The sequence below is a fragment of the Aplidium turbinatum genome, chromosome 17, assembly GCF_918807975.1.
Source record: "Aplidium turbinatum chromosome 17, kaAplTurb1.1, whole genome shotgun sequence".
NCBI lineage: Eukaryota > Metazoa > Chordata > Ascidiacea > Aplousobranchia > Polyclinidae > Aplidium > Aplidium turbinatum.
The window spans coordinates 2,325,956-2,340,336 of record NC_137488.1 but is presented as its reverse complement, the minus strand read 5'-3'; positions in this window follow the sequence as shown (position 1 = coordinate 2,340,336).

Here is a 14,381-nt window from a genome sequence, read left to right as displayed (position 1 = left end):
TGGTTTAGCGGGAAAAGACAAGCTATATCCCTTAAGAGGCTGATGGGGCTCAGTCACATGCCCAGCCCGATCACGATCCTCACAAACGTTAAAATCAGGAGACGCGTTACGCCTCTCACAACCACCCAAATTACGTGTAGCTGGGCGATCAAAAACTAGCGGCGCAGAAAACTGTGAAGGGGCAAAGCATTACTTCTAATGGCGGCCCCGTGACCTGCACGCTCTGGGGGAGGAGTTCGGCTATAATTCGCAGGCTTTGGCTCTACAGCTTTCGGAAGACCTTTAGCCGCGACCCCGAGACCTCCTGAAACAGCTGGAAAACGTGTGGATTGCACTGGTCCACTCACGGACTGAACAGGCGTCTGGAAAAGGTTATGTAAATTAAACTGCGATTGATGATGATGATGTTCACTTCTGGAATGGCTAGAAGAGCCCTTCTTAGAACTACGCCGGGAGCCCACCTCTGATCGATATTCAGCCAAAGCTACCTTTTTACGTTATTCAGCCCTCAACTGTGCGTCTTTGAGTGCGAACTCAGCAGCTCTCGCTTCAGCTCTCGCGGCAGCCTCAGCTCGTATGGCCTCAGCTCTCGCTTTGGCGTCAGCTTGTATCTGGAGCTCCTCTCGTCTTAGCTGCAGGTTAATTTGTGCAACTATCCGTGACGAGCTCTCAGACATCCTAGTGCTTACATTTGAGGCGCTATCCTCAGGATGTAGGCTATGTCAGCATCCAACCTATCTGAGAACTCACTTACTTTTTGTTCCAAGTTATTTTTTAACGAGTTAAATTCGGGATCTACCCTATCACGAAGTTCTGCCAAGATTGCAGAGTTAAAAATTTTAGTCAAAAGAGCATGGAAATGCCGTAAACCCTCTTCCAAAGTAGAGAACTTAGATCTAAAAATTAACAGTTCCTGCTTATCACTCAAAGAACCTAGGGCTACAGAAAGTTCCCCAATTTGAGTTAAAATATCCCTTCTAAGATGCCGGGCCTCTCGAACTGACTTAGCCTCATCGTTACTGGGTCCCTCCCCAGAATGGCCTGCCCGACCGCAAAGAACATCATTAGGTTTAAACTCACTCGAGTCGACGGCGGTCGAGTCCCTGTCGCCACCGAGTGTAGACATATTAAATGTTGGGGCTAAATTTAACAATTAAAAATCTTACGTTACACAAACACACAAATTATTAAGTTATAAAAAACTTAACTGCAAAGACCGTAAAAATACAAAAAGAATTTAAATGCACAATACCGTAGTTGTACGGGTATATGAAGTCCTAAAGTTCCACAAAACTTGCTTGGATTCGTCCACTTGAATCTTCAAGCACAGATGGATTGTCTTTAATCTTTTTTCTTGCCAATGAATGTCAAAGTTGTTTTCCTTCAGAACCAACAAAGAAACGCCTTTAATTTTCAGCTTGAAGTTCTTCAGTACCAACTGAGAAGAAATGTCTTTAATTTTCTTTTGCTTCTGTAGACTACCAACCAACAAGATCTTCTTTTATTATTTCTTTGCTTCTGTAGCCTACCAACCAACAACTTCGTCTTTTATTATTTTGCTTCAGTACCAAACACTAGACAAAGTAACGTCTTTTATTATTTTGCTTCTGCAGCCTACCAACTGACAAGAACTCGTCTTTTATTATTTATGTCTTGCTTGTGCTTCTGTACAAACACTAGCCAGAGAATCGTCTTTTATTATTTTTGCTTCTGCAGCCTACCAACTGACAAGAACTTGTCTTTCATTATTTATGTCTTGCTTGTGCTTCCGTACAAACACTAGCCAGAAAATCATCTTTTATTATTTCTTGCTTCAAGTTCTTCTTGGCCTACCAGCTAACAAGCCACGTCTTTTATTATTTATGGTCACAGCGGTAAACCATAATCTCTTCGTGGGAAAATTGTAACATAAGATTCCCGGATCCGTTCGTCTGCATGTAATGACCGAAATAGAAACACTCCTTTGAAACGTCTATTCAAAAAGTGTATTTCTGTAAAATTAGCCCGCGGCTATCGAAAATGAAGTGCAACGCGGTACACCACTAAAAACTTGTCACTACAATCCAAACTACTTAGATAAAAGACGGAAATTTTATCCAGCTGGCAAGCACTAAGCAAACAGTTAAATATGCCTCCAACTTTCAAGCAACCATTTTACGAATGACTAGAATAATTTGCGATATCTCAAACTCACGTATAGGCTACAGTAACTGTGACGCAATAAAGAAAGACATTGTCACGCAATTCAAACAGGTGTTCAAAGGTGGTGATGCAATGTTTCATCAGGTCTTACGAACGATGGTGCAATATTAGGACATTTTCTAGCAATTTCCATGACGTAATACGCTAAGATTCAGTAGACCTGAACGGTTTTATATGACGTTTGATTTGGTAAATAATTGTCGGGAATAATATGACTTGGCGCACTGTTTATAAATGTGTGTGATGTGATAACATATTTATTAATTCCTATATATCTGTTGTGAATTGTTACATTCACGTACAGTATGATCAATGTAAGCTAATATCATCATCATTTTGTTCCTTCCTCGTCTGGAGGGTTGGATACAATGCGCCATTGTTCTCGACCATGAGCTGTGCGTACTGCACATTCATAAGTTAATTTTGTCCATTTTGTGATGTTTGTTGTCCAAATCATTCTTGGTCTGCCTTTACTTCTTTTACCGTTTATCTTCTCTTCTATTAATGATCTTTGTAATGAATTTTGCCTTATTGTGTGTCCGAAATACTTCAATTTTCTTCTTTTGACTGTTTGTAAGAGCATTTTGCTTGAATTGAATTTGGAGAGTACTTCATCGTTAGTGATTTTTTGTTTCCATGAAATTTTTAACATTTGCCTGTATGTCCAGAGCTCGAAGGCATCGATCCGTTTCTCCATTTTTTGTGATATTGTCCAAGTTTCAGAACTGTATAATAGGGTCGACCAGATATAGCATTTTAAGATCCTGAGACGAGTTGATAAATTTAAACGTTGATTGGTTAAAATATTTTTCATTTTTCCAAATGTAGTTCTTGCAATTTCTATCCGTCTAAGAATTTCATGGTCACACCTCCCATCTTCAGTTATTAAATGACCAAGATATGAAAAAGATTTTACTTTTTGTATAATTTTATTGTCAATTATAATTTGGAGTACTGTGGTGTCTGGTGATTTTGAGATTATCATTGATTTGGTCTTTTTAGCGTTAATTTTCATATTAAATTCTTTACCAATTGAGTTAACATTGTCCAATATTTCTTGAAGATCTTCTTGTGATTCAGCCAACAGAACAGTATCATCAGCATAGCGTAAATTTGTTACATTCAAGCCACCAACTTTTACTCCTTTCATATCATCAATGTATCGAAAAATCATTTCTGTATATAAATTAAAAAGACATGGAGAAAGTACACATCCTTGGCGTACTCCACGCTTGATATCAATCCCTTTAGATAAATCTTTTTCCATGCGAATAAATGCTTTTTGATTCCAGTACAAATTAATAATAAAACGTAAGTCTTTGCCATTCATACCAATATTGGACAAACAATGAATCAGTTTCTCATGGTTAACTCTATCAAATGCTTTCTGATAATCAATAAAACATGCATATACATCTTTATTTACTGCATTGTAACTCTCACAAATTGTTCTGAAGTTAAGTATACCCTCTCGTGTTCCTTTACCAGTTATAAATCCACTTTGCGTCATGCTAACCTCATTCTCAATAGATTTTCGATTTCTTAATAAAATTATTCTCAACAAAATTTTCAGTACATGACTGATCAAACTTAATGTTCTAAAGTCACTGCAGTTCTTTGCTTTGGATTTCTTTGGTAGTCTGACAAAAACAGTTTCATTCATTTCTTTAGGTATAAATCCAGTCATATATATTTCATTACATAATTTGTGTATGCGTTTTAAACTTATGCCATTGAGTGCTTTTAGCATTTCTGGATAAATGTTATCCTTTCCTGCAGCTTTATTACATTTCAGATCTTGAATGGCTTTCTCAACTTCAGATATCAATACTTCTTCTCCTTCGTTATTGGTAATTTCAGGCATACATGTTCTATCATCATCATATAATTCTGTTACATACTCTTCCCATCTACTCTTTATATCCTCTTCCTGAAATAACATTTTTCCTCCACTATCCATGATGCAGCTGTTTGCTTGTTCAACTTTCTTCAAACATGTTAGTTGTTTAATTTTATTGTGTAATTCAAGTGACTTATGAGATGCTTCTAGATGTTCTATTTCACTGCATTGATTTTCCCACCACCTTTGTTTAGCATCTTTGCATAATTGGGATATTTCCTTATTTAAAGCTTTATATTTCTTGTGATTATTGAATTTGTTTTTCTTTCTCTGTTGCATTAAGTCAAGTATCTTCTCAGTAATCCAAGGCTGTTTAATATTTTTCCTCTTTGATGGTAGAATATTGGCAGCTGCATCATTTAAGGTTTCTTTAATTTCATTCCAACTTCTATCTATAGTTTCTTGTGTGATTACTTGAGGAATTTCTGTTTGCTGTAATAATTCAAATTTATTGTTTACTGTAATACTGAATTTTTCTCGATATTGTTCATTTTTAAGCATGTTCATGTCCATATGTTCTGACATATTTGTTCTTTTTACTCTTTTTAGCTTTATTTGGATTTTCATAACAACTGGATTGTGGTCAGACATTATGTCACATCCTGGATACGTTTTAACTTGTCTTACTGCATTTCTGAACCTATGGTTTATCATAACATAGTCAATTTGATTCCGAAATTGATAACCTGGACTTTGCCATGTATACAACCGCCTAGCAGGATGTTGAAAAAGAGTGTTCGCTATTACTAAATCATTAAGTTTACAAAACTCCAGCAACCTTCTTCCACGTTCATTTAAATTGCCAAATCCATAACGACCAGTTGTGGGATATTCATGATGATCACCCACTATTGCATTAAAATCGCCCATTACTATATTAACTTCTCCACTTTTAGTATATTTAAGTACATCCTTTATTGACTCATAAAACAACTCAATCTCTTCATCGGTATGTTCTTGGGTTGGTGCATAGATTTGTAATATATTTACATTAAATGGTGCTGCAGACAATTTAATCATCATAACTCTGTTAGAAATTGGCCAAAATCCAATGACTGAGTTAGCTATTTCTTTTTTCATTATCATACCGACGCCGTACATATGCTGTTCTCCTCCTGAATATACAAAAACAAATCTATCTTCTGTCACTTTACCATCACCTATCCATCTAGTTTCACTTATCCCAATTAAATCAAAGTTCATGACCGACATCTCTTGTTTTAAATTTTCGTATCGACCTGCTTTATAAAGGGTTCTTACATTCCATGTTCCTATCTTGAGTGCCCTTTTTCTAGTATTCAGCAGTCTACCATCAGACTTATGCCTTCCAGAGGGATTTGGGCATAAGCCATCATCACGAGCAGCTGTGCACATAGAAGAGGTTCCTCCTTCCCTGTAGCTTTTAGGGGACTTCACAGCAGGGGGCCCTGATCAGTCTCCATGACTCATTTTCGTTTTAATAGCTAACATTGTTTACTATGGAATATATACTTGGTAAGGCTCCAATCTTTTCCAAGGTGACCAGCCACTGTACTCTAAACGTCAAAAGTGTGCCTAAACGGGTCACATCGTTTTGCTATCATGCCTTCCAAGCCATTGACTACTTATGGTTCTTCTGCCTTTTCAGCCATTCTAGACTTTATGCACTTAAAGGGATTGACTTCCCTGCCATGTTAAAGCTGTTCTAACATGCGCCTCATTTAGTTTAGCCAGCATTATGCCGTTACCAGGGTGTGGCCGTTGGTGTGCATTACCAACTTCGTGGAGCCATAAATGAGACTTGGGGTTTATATGAAGGACCAATGTTACCATTACTCTCATATGAGAAAATGGAAGAACTAGAGGTGCTACCTTTCACACAAACCCCCATACACCCCGAGCTAATATATTCGTATATTTTGCCGCCCCCAATAATTTGCCGCCCTAGGCAACTGCCTACTCTGCCTACTGCTAAATCCGGCCCTGGTCAAAGAACTCATGACACAATTCATAGAGAAAACACCTGAGCGAAAATCAATCTTCGGAAACGTGTGAGAGCTCATTTCCACAAACTGTCGTTTTCATATCACTTTCTAATTAATATGTTGACTTTCATTAATTTCGTAACAGCTGGTTTGTTATTTGCCGTTCTTCATTTGTTACAGTTTACAATGTGTGTGTTTTAGCGCTGTTTTTTTTTTACACGGGAGGTGACCAAATGCCCACTACCAATTCTAAATGTTGACCCAGCCCCCTCCTAGAGAAAAATAGTTCCCGCGCCACTGGTTATCAATGACCCTTAGAATTAGGTATGGTACCGAGAATAGCGACAGCTGATATCAAATAGCCAAATTTGTACCGGTTTGTAGGCCTCCTGGAAAACCATTCCCTCTTTGTTAGGTAATCATTTTTTTCCAAAACATTTTCATTTTGCACAGTTTCTGACAAATTTTTCTACCAACCTAACACGTGTTGGCCTTGGTTGAATTAAACATGTTAAGGTTGCCAAAAGAGGGGTAGGGGGGAGGGGCGAAATTGTTTGGTCATATTAGCTGTTAACTAAACAAAACAATTGTACTTAATTGGGCTAGGTTGGAGCTCTGCAACGGGAAAGATGGGCAAAATCATTATAATTGTAGTTTTTGCTCGAGAATGTTGGGATTTTGCCAGAAGGGGCGAATTTTTTTCAGAGGGGCGAGGCCCCCCTGGTTCCCGGCTGGCTACGGGCCTGCGCAAAATGTCTCGATCTCAAAAGGAACTCAAATCAATTCATGTCTCATAAATAAACCATTACCGCAACTGACTAGTTCAGTTCAGTTCAGTTTTTTGCAGTACCGGTATACAAATATAAAACTTATTGAAAGTTGAATGAGGCTGTTCACCAGGCATTTAGTTAAATAACATGACGTGTTCTACTGGTGCAAATTAAACTAAACTATCACACGATGGGAGGGAAGAACAGTCACCTTCACGCGGTCTCCCCTGTAAGTAGCATTATAAAAATGCGAAACGAAGACTATCAAAACCGAACCTCGACCCGGAACGCTTAGCACAAGATCCCACGAGAACCGCTCTTTTCAGAGCGCGGCAGTCCCACTGTCGACAAGTACCGTCATCCCACCATCTTACAGCTGAACGCTGAGGGCATCACTTCCAGCAAGATTGATGTAGGCTAATCGAGCAGCTCGCTCATAAGAACTGAGCTTTTGTCATCCTCCTCCAAGAGACCCACTGCACTTTTGTAGACAAGCTAGTAATTTCACACTACTCACTAGCTGAGTCTACCCAAAGCAGGAAGCATGGCCTTGCCACGTTCGTCCATGAGAGCTTGAACTGGACGCTTGCAAACTCCTTCGTCAATGAGGAAATAGAATGGGTGAGTGTGAGCATTGAAAATTACAACATCATCAATGTATACAAGCCACCATCCTCACGCCTGAACCTATCATCTATACCCACATTCCCCTCACCCAGTATCTATGCTAGTGACTTTAATTGCCAGCACACCGATTGGGGTTACAAGTACATCAACAGCGATGGAGAATGCCTGGCTGCTTGGGCTGCGAACAACAACCTCGCCCTCCTTTACAACCCAAAAGATCCAGCCAGATTCTGGTCCAGACGCTGGGGAACGGGCACAAACCCTGACCTGGCCTTTGCAAGCATGGACACAGACAGCTCTCTTCCTGACAGACGTGTGCTAGAGAAGTTCCCACGTTCCCAACACCGACCTTCGCTTATCACTGCCCCTAAGCTTGTCCTTCCCATCCCAAGTGTCCCAGTGAAGCGATGGAACTGCAGAAAGGCCAATTGGAATCGCTACAGCCTCATATAACCAATCAAAATGCGGCGGAACTACCATCACCTTCTACCGCCAACGTAGGTGAGGCTTACCAAGACTTTTGCCGTGCTATCAAATCCGCAGCTAAACAAGCTATCCTTCGCGGCCGCCGAAAGAACCACACGCTGTGCTGGGATTCAGAATGCGAAACTTTATACCGCTGTTATGTTCGTGCCTCACTAGGTGCTGCCTCTATCTCAGCCGCAACAAGACTGCTCAATCGGCTGGACTCACGGAGGCTAGAGCGATGAAAAAACACCGTCAACACTATCGACTTTACACACTCTAGCCGGATGGCATGGAGTAGGCTACTGTCAACAACCTTACGGGCCGTTCAGCACGCCCTTCCCGCCAATGCACCGTTACTGCCAATAAAATCGCATCAGAACTAGTGAAAAACGGGACCTACAAAATAGGCGACCGCAAGTTCTCCAAACTTGTAAAGAGGGAAACGTCTGATCTCTGGAAAATCCCAACACCAGACAATTAGGAAAGCATTTATGGTGAATTTACATTGGATGAGTTCTCTGTTGCCCTACAATCAACTAAGATCCGTAAGGTTCCTGGTTCCGATAACATCTGCCCCGAACTTGTACTCCATGCTGGCACCGCCATGAAGTCTTGGCTGCGCAAATTCCTGTCTTCCTGCTTATCCCAACTCAAGATCCCCAAAATTTGGAGACGTGCCAAAGTAGTCGCAATACGCCTCATAAGCCACAAGATGATCCGAAAAGCTATCGACGTATATCTCTTCTCTGCATCCCTTTTAAAATTTTCGAACGTCTTATCTACACTCGAGTCGAACCAATTATATACTCACTCTTGCCCAGGAAGCAAGCGGTAGGCACTTTAACAAGCAGATATCTAATAAACAGACATAACTAAGCAACAACACTACATTTAACATTACAAAAACAAAAAACAACAAGCGAACTAGTTGCTTAGTTATGTTGCTTAGTTATGTCTGTTTATGGTTTAAAAGAGTTACCTCTCTACCCAAATTGTATTATAAAGTTAGCAACAGAGAAGATATCTAATAAACCACGAACCAATCAGAAGCTACGCTGTTCATGGCGTCATCAAGGTTGCGTTCAGGAAGAATAAAGGAAAAACGCAAATTCTAGCTAAATTAAATCAATGCTTTGCCATCGGTTGGCTTGGCGTATTGGGTTAGGGCGGTGGTAGTCATTACATTGACGTGGGTTTGATTCCCACCTCTGCTATAGCTCCTTTTTCTTCTGTAATTACCTAACTTCATAGTAATAATTAATTCTCTGGCTGAATGCTGGAATGGTCACAATTGGACAGATAACGTAGCATCTCATTGGTTCGTGGTTGGATTGGACAGAAGTCCATGGATTGGATCATCATCAACAGTATCATAGCCCATGTGGCCTTTGATGAACTAGATGCTCAGTTCGTAAAGTTTTCCAATGTTCCCTTTGTCGTGCAGTGTCTCAAAGTGTTCTTGGTTGGCTGATTGATGTATTTTGTTGAAAATTAAATACAAGTGGATTGGATATCTGCATGTTAAAGTGCCTTCCGAAGCAAGCTGGTTTTCGACATGGAAGATCTACTGTAGACCAAGTGTCTGTTTGTTTGTTTATCTATTTTTTCTAACGTAATATGCCGAAGTTTTTTCACTTTTATTATGGTTTAACGTGTAAAACATATGGTAACCCAAATTTCTCATATTACTGTGACATGCCACTACTACGTCCCAGCTAGCGATGCCTGTCATTTTTGCATTAATTCAACGTTTGCTAACGTTGGATCAGTGTGGAGGTGACGAGTTTAGCTGACTAGGGTCTAAAATTATCGCTTTATCAACGCAACTTTTATCAAAGCACGCTTGACATCTTCAAGACATAACTTCCCTGGGTATAATTGAATTTACGCAAAATGATGATGTTGTTTTTGCTAGTTTGTTTATTTGTTTTTGTCATTGATTCGCATCGCCAAGTTGTATCTATTTTGTGAGTCGTGCAAGGCCTGGTGCGTTGCGGTTGAAATGGCTTTGCCCGTGGTAGGATTTCTTTGTGAGGTTTTCTTTGCCTGCCTTGCTCTTCTTTACTATGAGCTAAACGCATCAAGACGCGTTCCCTCACGACCATCAGCACTCTTGATAACGCACCATGGCCGATCTTCATAGCAACTGTCCATACAAATCTTAAATATATCAGCTAAAACTATTTGGGCTAATAAAGCTAGGCTATAGCCTAAATATACAGTATGTTGTTTATTTTATTTTTTTTGTAACAGTTTCTTTTTTTTATTTTCCCTTTATATCTTAAATTTTTCTGAAGGTGTTGCAACCGTGCCAAATTTCTCTACTTAATAACTTACTTCGGTCACAAGCACGTTTTAACGTTCGCGTTTTGTCGCTTCTATCTTTTTCTCGACCTTTGCTATGTTGACATGTATTGTTTTTTGATATGATGGTCAGAAATAAAAAACAACTGAACTGAACTGACTCAAGACATCACGCAAAAAAGAAGGCTGGTGCTGTGTTTCTTGACTTCACAGCCGCATACGACACCGTATGGCACCAAGGCCTCACCTGCAAACTGCTCCGCCTGCTCCCAGACAGGCACATGGTCTGCATGATCATGGAGCTCGTTTACAACAGAAGCTTTACTTTTACCACAGGAAGTGGTAAACCAAGCAGGTAACGCCGCCTTAAGAATGGCGTCCCTCAGAGTTCTGTCCTGGCCCCCCTTCTACACCCACGACTTACCAAACACAGTATCCGCAAAGTACGCATATGCCGATGATTTGGCCATTATGCACCTGTCGAATGGAATGGGAAACATTAGAAGGGACTCTAAACCAGGACATGTCGACATTTTCGGCATACCTCCAAAGATAGAGACTGAAGCTCAGCGAAACCAAAACAGTGACGACAGCCTTCCACTTAAACAACCGGGAAGCGAACCGTGAGCTCAAGATCAACGCCAATGGAAAAACCCTGCCCTTCTGCCCAAACCCTAAATATCTAGGGGTAGTCCTGGACAGGTCGCTCACTTATCTTCAACATTTGGAGTCACTACGCAAAAAGATCTCAACACGCACAGCTTTGCTAAGGCGTCTGGCCGCCTCAGGCTGGGGAGCAGGAGTTGACACCTTGCGCATTGCCACTATTGCGCAAGTTTATGCCCCAGAAGAATACTGTGCACCTGTGCCCACAGCCGCAGTGCCCACTGCCATAAACGACGCCTTGCGTATCGTGACAGGATGCCTGCGACCTACACCATCGGATAATCTCCCTGTCCTTGCAGGCATCCAACCAGCTGAGCTTCGTCGCGAAGAAGCCATCCTGTCTCTTACTCGCCGCGCTACGAACCCCAACCACTTGCACCACTCAAGTCTCTACGAGTCTGCGAGCGTGCAACCTCGATGACTGAAATCGAGACACTCATTTGTACGTGCCGCACAACTCCTGATGAAAACCGCTGAAGACCAATCCATCAGTGCGGCTACCTGGGCGGACCACCAATTGAGCTCGAAGTGGAAGAAGAACTCCTCAAGACTTCAAAGTTTCATTTCTGACACCAGCCCCCACCCAACCGGAATGCATTTGCCAAGAAAGGCCTGGGTGGGGCTCAACCGCCTGCGTACTTGCGTCGGACTATTCCGCTCCAAAATGCACAAATAGGGGATGGCTCCATGCGCGATCTGTGAGTGCGGCAAGGAGGAACAAGCCGCAAACCACACCATCTGTAACTGCGCCATCTACCATGCGCCAAACGGTGTGCGTGGTCTGCGTGAACTGGATGACGAATCAATTAAATGGCTGCTCGACATTTGCCCAAACATCTAGACCGCGTCGCCGCCACTGCCCAAGGGTGGTAAAAGGGCCTTAGGCAGAGCCCCTCGACCCTTGAAGTGGCGAAGAAGGTTCAAACAAAGAAGAAAAAGAACACGATGTATAAAGTAACAATCTGCTTTTATTCCGACGTTTCGTCAATCAGACATGACTGACTTCTTCAGGGAGCTAGACCAGGTAGTAAGTAGGCTACCTGTCTAGCATGGCAAAACACAGGACCATGTTGCTGAAATCAACTAAACATGCAAAATAAAAATTTCAACTTCTAGTCAAAAATTTTCGCGCAATAAAGTTTTCTCTGGATGGGGAGGCAATGGTGCCCTTTTAAGGTCATGTGAGCTACTGCACATTTTCAATATAATAAATTCTGCTATTCGCTTTTAGCCTAATTATGATCTTTCATTTTTGCCTAAAAATATTATTCACACACAAAATTCTGTATCACAGTAGGTCACATCATTATAACATGGCATGATGTCCTTCAGTGCCATTTTTCTTTGTATTCCGGTAGGTGTAGCGTGTAGGCCCTAGTTCTTGTATCATTACTCGATAATGAGCTATTGTGTAGGTCACAAACATAATTTATCGAAATTTTACAACTCCTATGCACATTGCACCGACATTGCACAGTCCTATTCTTCTTCAAATGACGGTCATCAAGGTCAATTTTTTTTTTCTTTAAATTAATTTTTGTGTGTACAAAGGCTTTTCAAAAAGAGTAGCCTAGGGTTAGGGCTAGGTACCCGGTCAATTGGTCGACAAGACATTTGGTCGACAGTCCTTTGGTCGACAGACATTTGGTCGACAGGACGTTTGGTCGACAGACATTTGGTCGACAAGACATTTGGTCGACAGGACATTTGGTCGACAGACATTTGGTCGACAGGACGTTTGGTCGACAGACATTTGGTCGACAGGACATTTGGTCGACAGACATTTGGTCGACAGAACGATTAATTTTAGGGTTAACTAACTCTAACCTAACCCTAACCTAATCCTAACCCTAACCTTAACCCTAACCTAACCCTAACTCTAACCCAAATGTCCTGTCGACCAAATGTCTTGTCGACCAAATGTCTGTCGACCAAATGTCTGTCGACCAAATGCCCTGTCGACCAAATGTCTGTCGACCAATTGTCTGTCGACCAAACGTCCTGTCGACCAAATGTCTGTCGACCAATTGACTGTCGACCAAATGTCTTTCGACCAATCGACCGGCCACCTAGGGCTAAGGGGTAGGCTATTAGGGTTAACTCTTAATCAATTCGGAAAATCTTACTTTTAGAGTTACCAGATTCAATTTCTTTTCTCAACTTTTTAATTAACCAGTAGGCCTACTGCCTAAAAATATGCTAACCAGTAGGCCAGTGATGTACGCGCATACAAAAAATATTGACGCCGTCAGCGTAAACGCAAACGTTCGAAAAACTATACGCCATATGCGTAAACGTAACTTGTAAAAAAAGTTGGCGGCGTCAGCGTCAGCGCATACACTAGCGTAAACTCATTTTGTTTGCTAGGTGCCAAACATTCACACGGTACAAACCACTCGAAGCAAACAAGTTTTATTTTAAATTTCCACGAAGAAACACAAGCATCTGAAAGTGTTCATCTGACATTATGATGTGTTTTGGTTCCAATATGTCTTTGCCCATTGAAAACATTCTTTCAACTGCAGCGCTGGAAGGTATTGGCGTGTTGTAGAGAAAAAAATACATTGAAAAGTATGCGTTGACGCTATGCGCTAAAAACCGCGAAAACTTTACGGCGTAGCCTCAAGCGCAAACTATCCAAAAAAATGTGGCCGCAAGGATTAGCGTAAACAAAAAGTCTACGCCGCAAGTATACGCAGTGGTGCCGAAGTAGGGGGGATGGGAGATATATCCCCCCCAATATTTTGGCAGCATCCCCCCCAATAATATAGAAAAAATATTTGCTATGAAGTTGTACTTTGATTTAGTTGTTTGCAAGCATCGTGCATTGCTGTTGTTTTTCTTATATTGATGTTTGATCACAGTTCTAAATTGTCTTGGATTTGACGCTAGACAATGAAGGACCTTCATTGAAGGTATTAAGGACGAGTTGGACAAAGGGCCACCGGGCACGGCACAGCAGTAATGCTTATGAGGGGACTCATTGTTTTAATCTCCTGTGCAGGCCTTGTGTCTCTGGTATGCAATGGATTAATCTCCTGCAATTAATCGCAGCTTCTAACTATAGTGTCTGCTGTTCTAATCTAAAAAAGCTTACCAGGCATTGTCCGAGTTGGAAAAACCTCTCTATTTTCAAATACTTCAGCTGATTAAGATCCTCGTAGCTTGCCCGGTAAGCATGGACGGTGCTTGTAAGATGTCATCTTCCAATCTTCGTAGATTGAAAACCTTTCTCAGAAATAATTTGGGACAGGGACAGGAGCCTGCATGTTCGACTCCAGCCACCCGCACTTGCTGTTGTTTCTCTGGGCAAGAAACTTAACGATAATTGCCTCTACCTAGTGATCGATTTCGAGTAATGGGTAGTACCAAATTTAAGTCATAAGTAGAGTAGACAACCGGAAACTGACATTGCCGTCGGCTGCAGCGTGGGTCAGGTATATGTCGGAAGGTGTACACCGATGCATAGCGCTCAAGTCC